Below are 15369 nucleotides of genomic sequence, written 5' to 3'. Positions count from 1 at the left end.
TTTCATGAACATGAATAACATCGAGGAACTGTGAGTCCCCTCACATAGCACCTGGAGTTGCTGCTGGAAGGTGGGGATGGTAGTGAAGGGGGTCAGAGTGGTCAGTTCAATTCCAAGTCCACTTCCATCACTGTCTCATCTCCAGCGTTCTCCGCCACAAAATCTGGACTTGTGATTCACAGTAGCACTTTGGCCAAGTATATTTTTTGGCGAATTTTTTTTTTTTTTTTTTTGAGACAGAATCTCGCTCTGTCACCCAGGTTGGAGTGCAGTGATGCAATCTTGGCTCATTGCAACCTCTGCCTCCCAGGTTCAAGTGATTCTCCTGCCTCAGCATCCTGAGTAGCTGGGATCACAAATGCACACCACCACGCCTGGCTAATTTTGTATTTTTAGTAGAGATGGTTTCACCATGTTGGTCAGGCTGGTCTCATACTCCTGATCTGGTAATCCGCCCGCCTCGGCCTCCCAAAGTCCTGGGATTACAGGCATGAACCACCACTCCCAGTCTGGCGGAATTTTTAAAAATAAAATATCCAATAAGTCTTAAAGAAAGCATTTTAAAAAGAAGGCTTAGGAACCCAATGACCCCAGATAAAGATCAATAGAGGAGAATCAGAAGATCACATTGGCACATGTTTGACTGATCCCCCAGGGAAAAGGAGCTGATCATGTGCCTGGTGTAGTGTTGAGCTAGGAAATCCTGTGTATGTTATTAGCACAGTATCATCTCACATTCATACCAGCTGATTTTCACTAATAGGCAGAGAGATGATGTGAAAATTGTGTAAATGCATATTGACAGAAATTTAAGGATACTCCTTTGAAAGAATGTATATTTGAAAAGTCTGGAAATTTTTATTTTTAAATAATATGTTACATTTTCAAACAATATGCCCAAGACTTTTTCTGCCAGACATCTTTGTAAGTGAAGTATCTCTAAATTCAAAGTCATAGATTTAATCATTAATCAAAAAATTGAATAAATGAATTTTTTTCTCTAATGTTCCAGACACTGCAGATATTCTGTATGAGCCATGCTCTCTCTTTCTCTCTCTGTCCTTCTCTCTCTCTCTGTGTCTTTCTCTCTCTCTCTGTCCTTCTCTCTCTCTCTGTCCCTGTCTCTCCCTGTCACTCTGTGTGTGTGTCTCTCTCTGTCTCTTTCTCTTTGTCCCTCTCTCTCTCATTCTGTGTTTGTCTTTGTCTATCTCTCTGTCACCCCCCTATCTATTTAAAATCGGGGTGTTATACATTTTTTTCTTTAAGAGGGTTCTTGCATTAGACAGGGCTAGACAGAAAAGATTAGCCTGTTTCCAGTGTGAAGTCTTATGGTTTATTTTCTCTTGGTGAGTAATTAGCAAGGGCTGGTGATCACTGACAGAGGGAGCAGCTGCCCTGGCCAGAGAGATGAATGACCAATCCCCATTTGCTCAAGGTAGAAAACAGTAACTATTCCAACAGGTGCCTAATCCCCCAGCTCAGTGCCATTGGCCCTTGGCCAGAGACATTGCTCTGACTTTTCTTGTGATTTCAGAGTCTGAAAAGAAAGCAGTTGAGACTGTATTTGGGGGATGTTTTTCTGCACTCCTTCACCATTTCCCTGCCTCTCCTGTAGGCACTCATACCCGCTGCACCCCACCCTCCTCCAAGAACTACTAGAATCTTTGTCATCCTGTTCTTTTCCAAGGGGTGCTTTATCTTGCGGGGGCTGTACAACAGGAAATGCTGACTGCAAACATTACATAACAAAAACTTATTTTAAAATATTAAAATTTGGAGCTTGCTTCATCAGTGTACCTTAGTAACCCCAAATCCTTTCCTAAAAGTGACCCAGCTTCCTCTTTATCTGTGGGCGAGAGACAGATGTTCCAAATTCCTTTTTGATCAAGAGGTGGCCTCGCACCCTCCTCTAGGTCCTACTCTTTTTCATAAAATGATTCCTTTGGTGGCACTGCCCAAGCAAGTTTTATGAGGTAAGAAATCCTGCTGTCACTGAGGAAATGAGTCAACCTGCAAGTGACACTATCCCTCAGAAAAGCCACTCCCCCACCAACACTTGGTCAGGCTGACCTAAACCCTGATCAGGGTATTGTAGGAAAGGAGGGACTGCTGGCTGGCCATCGTGCCACTTGGAAGGCACAGTGCCATTGATGAGGAAATGTAAATAGTGACTGCAGTACCAATGCCAACAGTGTATCGGGCACTTGCCATGTGCCAGGCATTACATTAGGTAATTGAGACACATGATGTACTTTTTTTTTTTTTTTTTTTGAGACGGAGTCTCGCTCTGTCACCCGGGCTGGAGTGCAATGGCCGGATCTCAGCTCACTGCAAGCTCCGCCTCCCGGATTTACGCCATTCTCCTGCCTCAGCCTCCCGAGTAGCTGGGACTACAGGCGCCCGCCACCTCGCCCGGCTCGGTTTTTGTATTTTTTAGTAGAGACGGGGTTTCACCGTGTTAGCCAGGATGGTCTCGATCTCCTGACCTCGTGATCTGCCCGTCTCGGCCTCCCAAAGTGCTGGGATTACAGGCTTGAGCCACCGCGCCCGGCCCACATGATGTACTTTATTTAATCCTAATCTAGAACTTACAAAATAAACATAAAATGTTGTGTCTATTTTTACAGACTGACTTGCCCAAGATCCCTTAGCTATTCAGTGACAGGACTGACCTTCAAACTGGGCTTCCTGACTCCAGAACCACAGTTTTCAGTTTTCAGGCTTTGTGAGGAATTCAGGGCTTAGAAAACATCGCTTGCTCTAAGCCATGTAGTTGGAAAGTGGTGAAAATGGCATTCAGATTCCTAAACTCCTTTTATTAGCAAGCCACTAGGTCCTGGGTTCTCACATGTCCTGTCCTGGAAATCCTACTCCCGTTTGCTGGGGTTGGGAGGGAAATCTGGGCATTCTCCCGGGTGAGGCCCATCTTTGGAAAGCTTGGAACCACCTGACACTGCAACACAGACTCTCCAGAACCTGTCCCTGGGTATTTTACTCAGCACAGTTGGTACCCATTATGTGGGCTTTCCTTACTGAAAGACGGCTGTGAAACCAGTTATCTTTATCCAGTAGTGAGAGAGATAAGAACATGATGGGGGAGGAGGCTATGAAGCCATAGGAGATTCTCCCATTTCTCTCTCTGAGGAATCTTTTAAAACTTAGTATTTAATTTTATTGTTTAAACCAGCCCGACATCTGATTCTTTCCTGTGCCCAGTAGGGGAGGATAATAAGATGAGGTTACTACTTAACATTTACCCAGCTTTGTGGGTTACTGTGTTTAGGTACGTCTGTATACCTAATCTCCCTTAGTCCCATGACAAGTCTTTGTGGTAGGTGGAATTAACCCCATTTAACAGGCCAGTAAACAAAGATTCAGAGAGATTGAGTTGCCTGAGATCACTCAGCTACTAAGTGACAGGACTGGCCCTCAAACCAGGTTTCCTGACTGTAGAGCCACCGTTCTCTTGAAAGATTTTAGGTGCTATGCAAGACTTATAGCTGCTTGTGGTATGTGAAGTGCTGCATTCACTCATTTTTGTTTGTTATTTTTCTTGTATTCATCAATTGCCAGCTTGCAATTTGTATAACAGCCTTACCCACCCCTTTCTAACTGGATAAGGTGACTGGAAGCCAGTGCAGCACCCTTGAGTGGCACACAGGAGGTCTTTGCAGACACTAAGGCAATCCTTTAGTCCCTCAAATGGGAAAACTGAGACAGAACCAGGTGACTCACCTTAGGCCCTTTGTGACTCACTGGCAGCAGGTTCCCAATTCCTTTGCTCTGGCCTGGACCAGTCACTTGTGCTCGACACTAATAACAGGGTAATTTGTGAGGCACGATGTGTTCTCCAGGCGAGGGAGGAGAAGGTGGTCAGTGGAGAGGAGCAAGATGTTTACCAGCAATTGGAAAGGAAATGCTGACAGGATGCTACTTGGATTAACATTTCTTAATGTTGCAACACCATTGCCTACTTACCCAGCCACCAATTTACATTTTAGATTCCTAAAGTGAACCACCAAAAGGTGGGGAGGGGAGTTCTACCTTTGAAAACAGAACTATCAATCTTATAGTGTTCCTCCCCATCACCTTGGATACCTTTTTTTGGAACCCTAAGATTTACATTCTTCTAAGACATTTCTGTTCTGTAACTTTGCTTTACACCCCTCTGATTTCAGTCATACCTGTTTTTTCTGCAAATTTCTATCCACATTACCAGTCTAAGTCAACTTTCTGGCTCACTTACCACCCTGGGTCCTGAGTGGGCCTTTGATAATCTCTGTCGAGGTAATGATCGGGCCAAGACGAGCCTGAGCAGATTAAGGTGAAGGGGCCTTGGGAGAATTCCATTTTGGTGAGCACTGCCTCCTGGAAAGCCATGTGCTATTGTGTCTTTATTACCTCCACACTGTAAAGTCAATTTACAGGTAGATTTCAAGAGCCTGTCTTCCTACTGACTAAGGGAGTACACTTTGTATTTTCTCTGAAATTGTTAAAATCCAAAAGATTCCAGTAGTTAGCTGTTTGTGAGTAAAATGGCTGTGATAAGTTTTTATGTAGGTAGCAAACTTGCCTTACTTCAAATCAGTTTAATCCACATATTATCTGTGTGAAGGCATTAGCTTTTGTATATGAAACATTTACTATAAAAAATTAGCCTCTTAAAATATTAATGTGAAACAAATCATCATTTGGTCAGGGGGTACTAAGTGTGTATTGGAAAAACACTGGCTTTCCTGGCTTTACTCAGATAAAGCAATTTTATTTCCCTGGGACTCAGTTTCGTCATATTTATAGCATTGGGCTAGATGTTGCATGATTTTTAGAATAAAATTTGCTTTCACTGATTTGAATAATCAAATAAGAAAACAGTGATACATTTTCCTAATGTTGAATCAGTAGTAACAATATTTTAAAAGTTTAAGCCACCCGGAATTTATCATTTTAGTATACCAATTATTTTTTATGTTTCTTTCTAGTTTTTATTTTTATACCCATACACATACATATGATATGTATAAAATAGTGTCATATAATGAGATCATATGCATCATATAATCATAGTATGATATAAATTTGGGTTTTACTTTTTAATATGTCATGGGATTTTTCATGTTGATACATTTTATAATTTTTAACATTAGCTGGATATTATCTGGAGTTAATATTTCAAATGTGCTTAAACATTCTGGTTTTTAAAAACTAGTATTACTAACATTGAAGTGTTATTTATTAATTGTAGCTTTCAAAAATTGTGTCCAGTTTTATGTTTATTCCCAGGTACACTTGAACATTTTAGTGACTCCTAAAATTGATTATCTCATTTCCAAAAGGATACTATCATTTATGTTGCCACCAGTAACAGATGCGTGTAGTAATTTTACTATATTGTAGTTTGCACTGAATATTATTTTTAAATAACTTCTTCTAACTTAATAAGTGTCAATTAAAGAATTTTAGGACCTGGAAGTTTATGTAGTTCCCTTCTTTAGAAGGGCAATTTCATGGTATTTAATAGCTTGACTCCAATTTATCATATAACAGACATGAAATAAAGCGATTTACAAGCATTTACCCACTTACTCATTCTAACAACTCTGCAGGGAGGTGAGGTACAATGATCAACTCCATCTTGTAGATGGGGAAACTGAGGTCATGCTAGTTGTCCATGGGCACGTGGCTAGTTAAGTGTCAGAATTAGATTTTAGACCTGAGGAGCCTGGCTCCAAAGTCCATGTGCTTGACTGCTGTGGTATATGTATTGAGCACTTACTATTTGTACCTTCTGTATGCCAGGTTATGGAACCTTGGGGGATCTGGGGCTCTGGAAAGCCTAGATGAGGATCTTATAGATGCTTAAATGGAGACTTGAGGATTTAGGAGGAGAGAGTGAGGTGAAGGGGTGAGCAGAGCATTCTAGGCAGAAGGAATGGCTTATGCAAATGCCTCAAGGCTAAAAAAAGAACTTTGACAGTAATTCCAGTACTTTGGAAGGCTGAGGTGGAAGGACTGCTTGAGCCCAGGAGTTTGAGACCAGCCTGGGCAATATATAAGACCTTGTCACTGCTAAAAATGAAAAACTAGCAGGGTGTGGTGGTGCACGCCTGTGGTCCCAGCTACTTAGGAGGCTGAGGTGGAAGTATTGCTTGAGCCCAGAAGGTCAAGGCTTCAGTGAGCCATGATCATGCCACTAAACTCCAGCCTGGGTGACAGAGCAAGATCTTATCTCAAAAAAAAAAAAAAAAAAAAAAAATAGCCAGGTGAGGTGGCGGGCGCCTGTAGTCCCAGCTACTCGGGAGGCTGAGGCAGGAGAATGGCGTGAACCCGGGAGGCGGAGCTTGCAGTGAGCCATGATCATGCCACTAAACTCCAGCCTGGGTGACAGAGCAAGATCTTATCTCAAAAAAAAAAAAAAAAAAGTAAAGAAAACAAGAACTTTGCCTTTTGCTTTCAAAGATTAGAAAGCAGACCCCTCACAGTTGCAGTATCACAGACTGAGGGGAAGCGGGGCACAGAAGGACTGGAAAAGTAGGCAGGGGTCCAACCAACCAGGGCCCTCCTGCAAGCATCTCAGTTCCAGGAGAGTGCAGGTAGAGGTAAGATAGGGAGCTGCCTCCAGACAGAGGCGGACTCATTTTGGACAAAAAGCCTCTGACAGAACCTTCCCCAAGTGGAGTTTATTCTGCACATAACAGGAGACAGCAGTAGCTACCTGGAGCATTTCTAAGAATTAATTCATTGGCTCAAGATTTAGGTCAGGAAGGGGCTGATAGATGGCAACCTAGATCACAGTGTATTGCGGAGTTTTATTTCAGAGCCAAGAGAAACACATCTTGAAGAGAAGAGCATGAGGGGAGAGCTCTGGCCTGAAAGGGAACTTGACCACACACAGATGCCAATTTAATTGGCATTTTTGAGGTTTATTAGTTTTGCTAGGAAAATATCCCAATTATATTTAGTAACAGCGAGAACGTATTGCCCTAGTGGAAAGTGATAGCTGGTTCATGGAGACATTAATTTAAATTTTGGAATCAGTGGGAGCAGAAGGGCAGAATCACATCATCCTGAAACCTCAAGTCATCACCTAATTTATAAGCACGATAAAGTAAAGCAAACTCTACCAACAGTGATAGGAGGGAAAATGAGAGGGCTCTCCCTTCTCATTTGGGCTTCATAGGCCTTTTTTGACTTGCTTAGAATACCCTCAGCCTTTGATATCTAGTATTAGAGTAAGCACATAAAGATGGTTGGACTTTTCCATCAAGGTAGACTGGGTCCAGTCAGGGCTAGAATAATGGGAAATTGGCTAGTAACAACTCTGATGAATATTAGACTAGCAGGTATAAGAAGCAGTCACACCTCTGGGATATTGAGCACCCAAGGAAGAGGCTCCCTGCAGGCTGACATGCAGACCCTCTTGAAGGGAGTCTTTATGGTACCAGCAGAACTTGCTGGAAACCAGCCCTCTGGAACTTGCCATAAATCTGCTTTATAGGGTGCTGGGAGAGCTGCTCGTTAGCAGGTATCTCCCTGGAGACATGGTGCCACAACACCCCCAAGGGAGGTGCTGAAATCTGCTGGCGGCTGGGGGCTGCTGGAGCCCTTCACTGTAAGTGCCCCAGATCACAAAAGCAAAACCCTTTCCTCCCAGCATGTTGCTCCATGACCCTCTTCTGGCAAAGTTTCCTGGCCAGCTGGCAAAGGGAAAATACGTAAAGGGATTGAATCCATTTTCCCAGAGCAGACAAAAAGGATGAATTTGGAGTTGAGAGGCATTAACTTGACAACTGGCCCAAGCTTCATAAAAGAAGCCCTGTAAGCAGAGCAAAGACTTATGATGCTTCTCTCTAGGGCATGTAACAGAGTATTAACGGAAACCCAGTCTCCCAATGGACTTACGACGGAAAAAGTCCCTGGATTATTTTTTTCTTTATTTTTGTTTTTTTTTTGAGACGGAGTTTCGCTCTGTCGCCCAGGCTGGAGTGCAGTGGCCAGATCTCAGCTCACTGCAAGCTCCGCCTCCCGGGTTTACGCCATTCTCCTGCCTCAGCCTCCCGAGTTGCTGGGACTACAGGCACCTGCCACGTCGCCCGGCTAGTTTTTTGTATTTTTCAGTAGAGACGGGGTTTCACTGTGTTAGCCAGGATGGTCTCGATCTCCTGACCTCGTGATTCGCCCGTCTTGGCCTCCCAAAGTGCTGGGATTATAGGCTTGAGCCACCGCGCCCAGCCTGGATTATTTTTTTTAATTGAGTTATAGAAGTTCTTTATATATTCTAGATATAAGTTCTTTATATTGCACATATTTTCTCCCAGTCTGTACTGTGACTTTTTTATTCTATTAAAGCTGTTGTTTTCTTTGAGATGGAGTCTTGCTCTGTCACCCAGTCTGGAGTGCAGTGGTATAATCTTGGCTCACTACAACCTCTGCCTCCTCAACAGATTCTCCCTCCTCAGCCTCCTGAGTAGCTGGGTTTACAGGTGCCTGCCACCAAACCTGGCTAGTTTTTGTATTTTTAGTAGAGATGGGGTTTCACCATGTTGGTCAGTCTGATCTCGAACTCCTGACCTCAGGTGATCCACCCACCTCAGCCTCCCAAAGTGCTGGGATTACAGGCGCCAGTCACTGCGCCCAACCTTTATGGTATCTTTTGATGAGCAGAAGTCTCCATGTTTTACAGTCTACCTGGAAACAACACAAATGATAGCTCTTGTTTACTTATCTTTTCTATTATTTTCTCTGTATTATTAGAGTCACAGTCTCACCTGTTGTAACAAAGAGAACTCAAAATTCAATGACTAAGATAAAAGTTCATTTCTCTTGCATGTAACAGTACAGATATGAGTGGCCCAGGGCTAATGAGCTAATTGGCTTTAAAAATCACTCCTGTCCTATCAGCTGTATCTCCAGCTATCAGGAAGGCAGAGAGAAACCAGGACATGCAGCTTGGTCTTTAGGGAGATTATGCAAATCAATTCCACCCCTATGTCATTGACCCAGGCATAGTCACACGTGCCACGTCTGGGGAGGCTGGAGAATACCGCCTCATGGAGCAGGCAGCTACATGCCAGGTGTAATTTAGGTGGGGGCTGGGGGTATGTGACTAAAAAGAATAAATGGATACTTGGGAGCATCCTGATACCACTTAATGACATCTTTGAGGTGATAGCATATTTTTGTCACAAATATTCTGAATTTTTCTTTTTTTAAAAAATCTCTAAGTCTATTATGAATTTCTTCCAGGTTTTAAATTAATATAATTGTAAAATTTTGTATAGGAGAATTCCTTAAAATTATTTTTTGTCTTGTAGTAAGTTAATTGCTCCTCTACATTAAAGTATAGGATATTTTTCTCTTCAGTTTTTTTACAGTTAGAGCTTAAAGCATTTATAGTTTTTTTTTAATGCACTAACTTATTCACAGTGAATATCCTTCAAGGTTAAATTGTTCCATCATTTGCATTGTCTTCTTCGTGTGAAACAGTACAATTTTAAATGCATTTAGAATTGGAATTTACAGTGGGCTTGGTCTTAATGGTGTGCACAGGAGGTGCGTAGATGCTAATGTTTTCCTTTGTGTTTTATCTTAAAGTCATACCATTTTTTTTTTGGCTGGGTTTGTAGAGCTGGTTCCAAAGAAAGCACAAACAGACTAATGTAGATAAACATGTTTACCCAACCCTTTAACCAAATTTTAAGAATTGTTTTACAACTAACAAAAATGAGGTTGTTTTTAGATAATTGAATCAGATTTTATTTTTGGCTGAAGCATCACTCTTTGATTGTTCAAAAATGCATTCTAGCCCTAGTAAGCTTTACATCCATTTGTTCAATAAATACTCGTTTGGTGTCTACTGTGTGGCCAGCTCTGAGTAGGCAATAGTGAGCAAGACAGAGAAGGTCCTTCTGTTACAGAGCTGACTTTCTCTTCACCAGAGAACGCTGGTCACCTATAACCTAGCTGGTCACCTGACCTACAAAAGCTTTTGCCAACTCATATCCTCCAACCATGATAGTACTCAGAGATTGCGAAGGTTGACTCAAGCGCATCCTTTCATTTTATCAGTCAGAAAAATACCTTTACTTCAGTTTGACTTGTTTGCCCACCTTGCCATTTCTTGTCACTGCTGTCTGTCTGAGAGAGACCTTCTGTTGTGTAGAGATAGTTTCTTGTTGCTCTCCTCTATCTGAGGGATATGTTCTATAGCGATATCTTTTAAGCTGGTGTGGAACTTACAGTATGAATAGGATGAATAATTACCAGATGTTGTCCAAAGCCTCATCCTGGATTGGAGTTCTTACATCAGCAAGAGTTAGACTGTCATATTTTTTAAAACTTTACAAAAATGTTGCTTCGAATAGTGATAAACTTGTGGCCCAGTTAGTTTTATTCCTTCAGTCCTAAGGTGGAATGGAATGGCATCCATTTGAGGAAGTAGCTCAACAGTCTTCATTTGCACATTAGGTTCTATACCTATGAGGTTAGAAAAGAATGACCATGAACCCCCTACATTAGCTACATTGTCTTCTTGGAAACTTTTGGTGGCTGCCAAGTCGAAAATAAGGTTTAAGAATTCCACAGTATTAGCAAAAAACACAGCTGGGGCTGAGATGCCTCATCCGTTCCTATTGCTTCCCTCAAAGTACAAAGAAATAACCACTGGCATTTTTCTTGCAAATATTTCTTATTTAAAAAATAGCCTCAGATATTTTTTATGTAAATAAAATCACAATTTCTTCTGATATTTTTATATGAGTAAAAATTGCAGAACTTAGAGAATGCACAAGGGATGAGAAAAAGAGGCCTTGAGTAGCTGAAGAGAGAAAAAGGAACTGGGAATGACCCAAGGGTAAATAAGTACATTTGCTTCCAAGAGAATTCCAAGCAGAGATACTGAAGAGCTGTTAACAGAGTTTGTTTTTAAATTGCCAGAAATTGCTAGAATTGAGTCAAATGACTAAAGATGGGAGATGGGCTAAGAACTTAATGTGGGCATCAGTGGGCTCCTGAGACTGACCAAAAAGTGAGTGACTCACAATCAGGGTCCTTAAATGACAGAATCATTGCTGTGAAGGGTCAAGAATTTTTCACAGCAGTGACCTGTGGGGTTTTAAAAATGCAGATATCTCTCCATCTCAGTATTTTGTAGCTGTCCTTTCCATCTGAGTATTGTTGAAGTATTACAATACTTACATAGTTAACCCAGCACAAATGTATCGTTCTACTCACAGTATAGGTGATATGTTTTTTTCATTCACCAAGCATCTTTTTAAGGGTATTCAGGGAAGCCAACAGCCTCCTTTACATGGAGAAAAACCACCTTAAGCAGTAACTAAGAGTGTCATTGTCAAGTTTCCAACAGGAAGAGCAGGGGCAAAAATGGGAGAGAAAGAAGAAAAAGGGACAAATGAGCAAGTGAGTGCCCATCGTCAGCAAGATGAGGTCAGAGGCTAAACAGAGGGAGAAACTGACAAATGCTGCAGGCTGTGTACTTCTCCGTTATGAATCTTAAAAACAGGTACCTCTGCTACACTTTAGGTTCAGACAACCAAATTGGAGTCATCAGTTTCTCTAAAGGAGGGTGTGGAAGATGCTGGATGTATAAGTCAGAGTTCTTGGTTGTAGGCAATAGAATCTACCTCTTTTACCTCTTTCTTAGTACCTTAAATAAAAGACTTCATTGGAGGCGACTCACATCACTGAAGGAAGGCTAGTGGACTAGACTTGGATGACAGTGGAAACCAAGACAATCAGGAAATCCAAGAAGCTGAGAGACCGTGACTATCTTTTCAGCAGCAGCAGTCACGGCCACCGCTGCCTCGGCAGGATGCCATCTGCTACTACTGCTGGGTAGCATTATCTGCTCCAGATTCAGTCCCAAGAAAAGCATCTGAATGACTAGCTCTAAGGTCAGGTCAATGCCAGTAGATGGAGAACGGCGCCCTCTGGCATTCATAGTGGGAAAGGCATCGCACTAACTTCGCACATGGTGGCAATTTTCCCTGACTACTATGTGGGCTGGGTGCTGAGATGGTGGCATGTCCAAAATGACATGTCCAGTACACTAGGATCAGGTAAATGTGACTCTGAAGGATCCCAGAGGTTCTGGCTGTGGGTTATCACAGGCTGTGGCCTTAGATCAGCCATGGAGAGGCCATGAGAATGTGACTTGTTTCTTGCTAATAGTCTGAAGTGGCAGAGAGGATTAGAGAAGAGTGACTGTCACAGTCTTCACTTCTTTTGTCTGTTTAGTCTCTGATCTCATCTTGAGGGACGATGAGACTGGCTGGAGGGGTAGCCTGGACCATTAAAGCCCATGCCCAGAGCTGAAATATTGGCTTATGGAGTCTATGACCACCCTTATTTTCAAGCGGCCATCATCTGGGAGAGACACTTTTTCAGGAGAGTTCAATTTTACTTTTTAAAGCATACCGTTTTTTTTCTTCCATAAAGTCATGAAATTTAAAGTCATGCTGAAGTCTGAACCTCATTATAATCTTTATTTCTTTTATTTAGTTTTTGGGGTTCATGGATGCAAGCTTGACTCAGGAGAATTTGGGAGGTAAAACTTAAGCACCATAAATGAAAAACAGGCAGCTGCAGCATGAAATTCAGGATAAGCCATAGATTAAAAGGTATAAAGGTTAAAAGTTGATGAAGCTGAGAAGAAGGCTATCTAACTTTTTAATTTTTTTGGAGGTATAAATTGCATACCATGCAATTCACCCATTTAATGTGTGCAATTCAATATTTTTTAGTAGATTTACAGAATTGTGCAACCAACACCACATTCAAATGTTAAACATTTTCGTCACGTTAAAAAGAAACCCTGTATCCATCAGAAGCCATTTCTCATTTTCCCCCATCTATCCCCACTTCTGCTTTACCTCACTAAGGAGCTACTAACCTACTTTGTATCTCTTCCGGACATTTCATGTAAATGGAATCATACAATATGTGGCCTTCTGTGTCTGGCCACTTAGCATCATGCTTTCAAGGGTCATCCATACTGAGCATGAATCTTTTCTATTTTCTTCAGTATATGCCTAAGAGTAGAATTACGAAGTCTTATGGGAACTGTATATTTAACCATTTAAGAAACCAACAGCCTGTTTTCCATAGCAGTGGCACTTTGTCACATTCCCACCAGCAGTGTCTGGTTGGGGAGGGGGTCCTGATTTCTTCACACCCCGTCAGCACTTGTGATCTGTTGGATGGCAACTGTGGGTGTGAAGGGCATCGCTGGGTGTGGTTGTGACTTCCATTTCTCTCATGGCTGAGGCAGAGCATCTTTTCATGCGCTTATTGGCCATTTCTATATTGTCTTTGTTAAAATGCCTATTCAGATCCTTTGCTCATTTTTAAATTGGATTATTTGTCAGTTTTTTTCATTGAGTTGTCAGTGTCCTTTACATATTCTAACTACAAGTGCCTTCTCAGATATGTGACCTTCAAGTATTTTTTCCATTCTGTGGTTCATCATTGATAGTATCCATTTGTCTATTCTTTCTTTTGTTGCTTGTGCTTTTTGCTTGTTGTTTGTTCGTTTGTTTTGAAACACGGTCTGTCAGACCCTATGGCTCACAAAGACACCCCACAGGCTCACAGAGGAGCTGGCCACCAAATTCTGTCACTCAGGTTAGAGTGCAGTGGCCCCATTTTGGCTTACTGAAACCTCTGCCTCCGGGCTCAAGCAATCCTCCCACCTCAGTATCCTGAGTAACTGAGATTACAAGTGCATGCCACCATGCCCCATGCCTAGCTAATTTTTGTATTTTTTGTAGAAATAGGATCTCACTATGTTGTCCAGGCTGGTCTTGAATTCCTGGGCTCAAGTGATCTGCCCACCTCAGCCTCCCAAGGTTATGGATGTATAGGTGTGAGCCATCACACCCAGCCTGCTTGTGCTTTTGAAATATAAGGAGGCTTTGCTTAACTCGAGGTCACAAAGATTTACTCCTATATTTTCTTCTAAGAGTTGCACAATTTTAGCCATTATATTTAGATCTGTGCTTTGTTTTAATTTTTGTGTATGATGTGAAAAATGGGTTCTTAACACTTCTGAAGCTGCAATAATTGATGTTTGGTGGCAGCACATGAAGAAAGAGTGAAGAACGTAGATTTATTGTCTTTCTCAGTTTGGACTACATTTTCCAAGAGGCCATCCTCAACTCTTGAGTTCTTTCCATCTTCCCTAAATATTTTTGGCTGTTGAGTATTAAAGTTGCTATGGCTTTCAACAGATCTTAATTCATTGCTTACATGTAATGCACAAGGAATTGTTTAGAGTGGTAACCCCTACATATCCATGATAAACTATTTGATTAGTTGTATTTCACATTACACGAACTAATCTGTACTGCCTTGAGTTGTGTTTTATGGGCGAGCAAGCTGTTTTGTATAACAGTGATTATAATAATACTGGAGGGAAAACCTGACTCAGTGTCACTGCTATTTGTTCCCTGAGTCCTTATCTATTACATTTGGAGCCAATAAAGTAAGGAACATGCTGAGGCAAACTTCTAGGCAAAAAAAAAATCTTTGCCCTTGCAGGAGTATCTAGTTTTGATGCAGTTGAGGAACACAGACCTGGCACAAGCTTTGCCCATTGCAGAGACACTCTGTGGCCTCGACTGGTTTCTCAAGTCTCTAGGAAGTTTGAACTTTAGCTGGAGTTTGACTCAAAGGTTTGTGGATGCTCTTGTTCTGAGATGTTCTGGGCAGGTACTTCAAAATAGATTTCTCTTAATTCCCCTTTTGGTCAGTTATGTCAGAGGGTTCAGGCAACCAAGCTTGAGTCCTCACTTATTTTACCAAACCAACCATGAAAGTTGATCAATTCCTAACAGCTCTGTTACCAGTTCTCACTATACCTTCCTACCCAGATCAAGTCTACCATCCAGGGTCACCCCTTCACCCCTGTCCTTTCTGTAGCTCCAAAGCCTAATTGAGAGGAAGTATTCTCTAAGTCTTTGTTGATGATCTTTGTTCCACCATATTTACACAATTTCGCAATGGTATAAATAGGATTCACTCTTCCCTCTCAGGGTAGAATTTCTAATAAAAGAATAGTCCATGGAGGCTGGGTGCAGTGGCTCATGCCTGTAATCCCAGCACTTTGGGAGGCCAAGGCCAGTGGATCACCTGAGGTCGGGAGTTCGAGACCAGCCTGACCAACATGGAGAAACCCCCGTCTCTACTAAAAATACAAAATTAGCTGGTCATGGTGACATATACCTGTAATCCCAGCTACTTGGGATACTGAGGCAGGAGAATTGCTTGAACCCAGAAGGCAGAGGTTGCAGTGAGCTGAGATCATGCCATTGCACTCCAGCTTGGGCAACAAGAGTGAATCTCTGTCTCAAAAAA

At 42.0% G+C, this 15369-nt stretch overlaps 1 protein-coding gene across 1 annotated transcript in view; it reads left to right on the top strand.

Annotated features, from left to right (window-relative positions):
* CERS3 (ceramide synthase 3) overlaps positions 1–15369 on the top strand; it is a 125531-nt gene that overhangs the window by 9830 nt on the left and 100332 nt on the right. The gene's annotated exons all lie outside the window — the stretch shown is intronic.

Source organism: Colobus angolensis, unplaced genomic scaffold (genome assembly GCF_000951035.1).
Source record: "Colobus angolensis palliatus isolate OR3802 unplaced genomic scaffold, Cang.pa_1.0 Scaffold112, whole genome shotgun sequence".
Taxonomy (NCBI): Eukaryota; Metazoa; Chordata; class Mammalia; order Primates; family Cercopithecidae; genus Colobus; species Colobus angolensis.
Note: the sequence above shows the minus strand (reverse complement) of the source record. Positions and strands in the feature narration are given on the sequence as shown.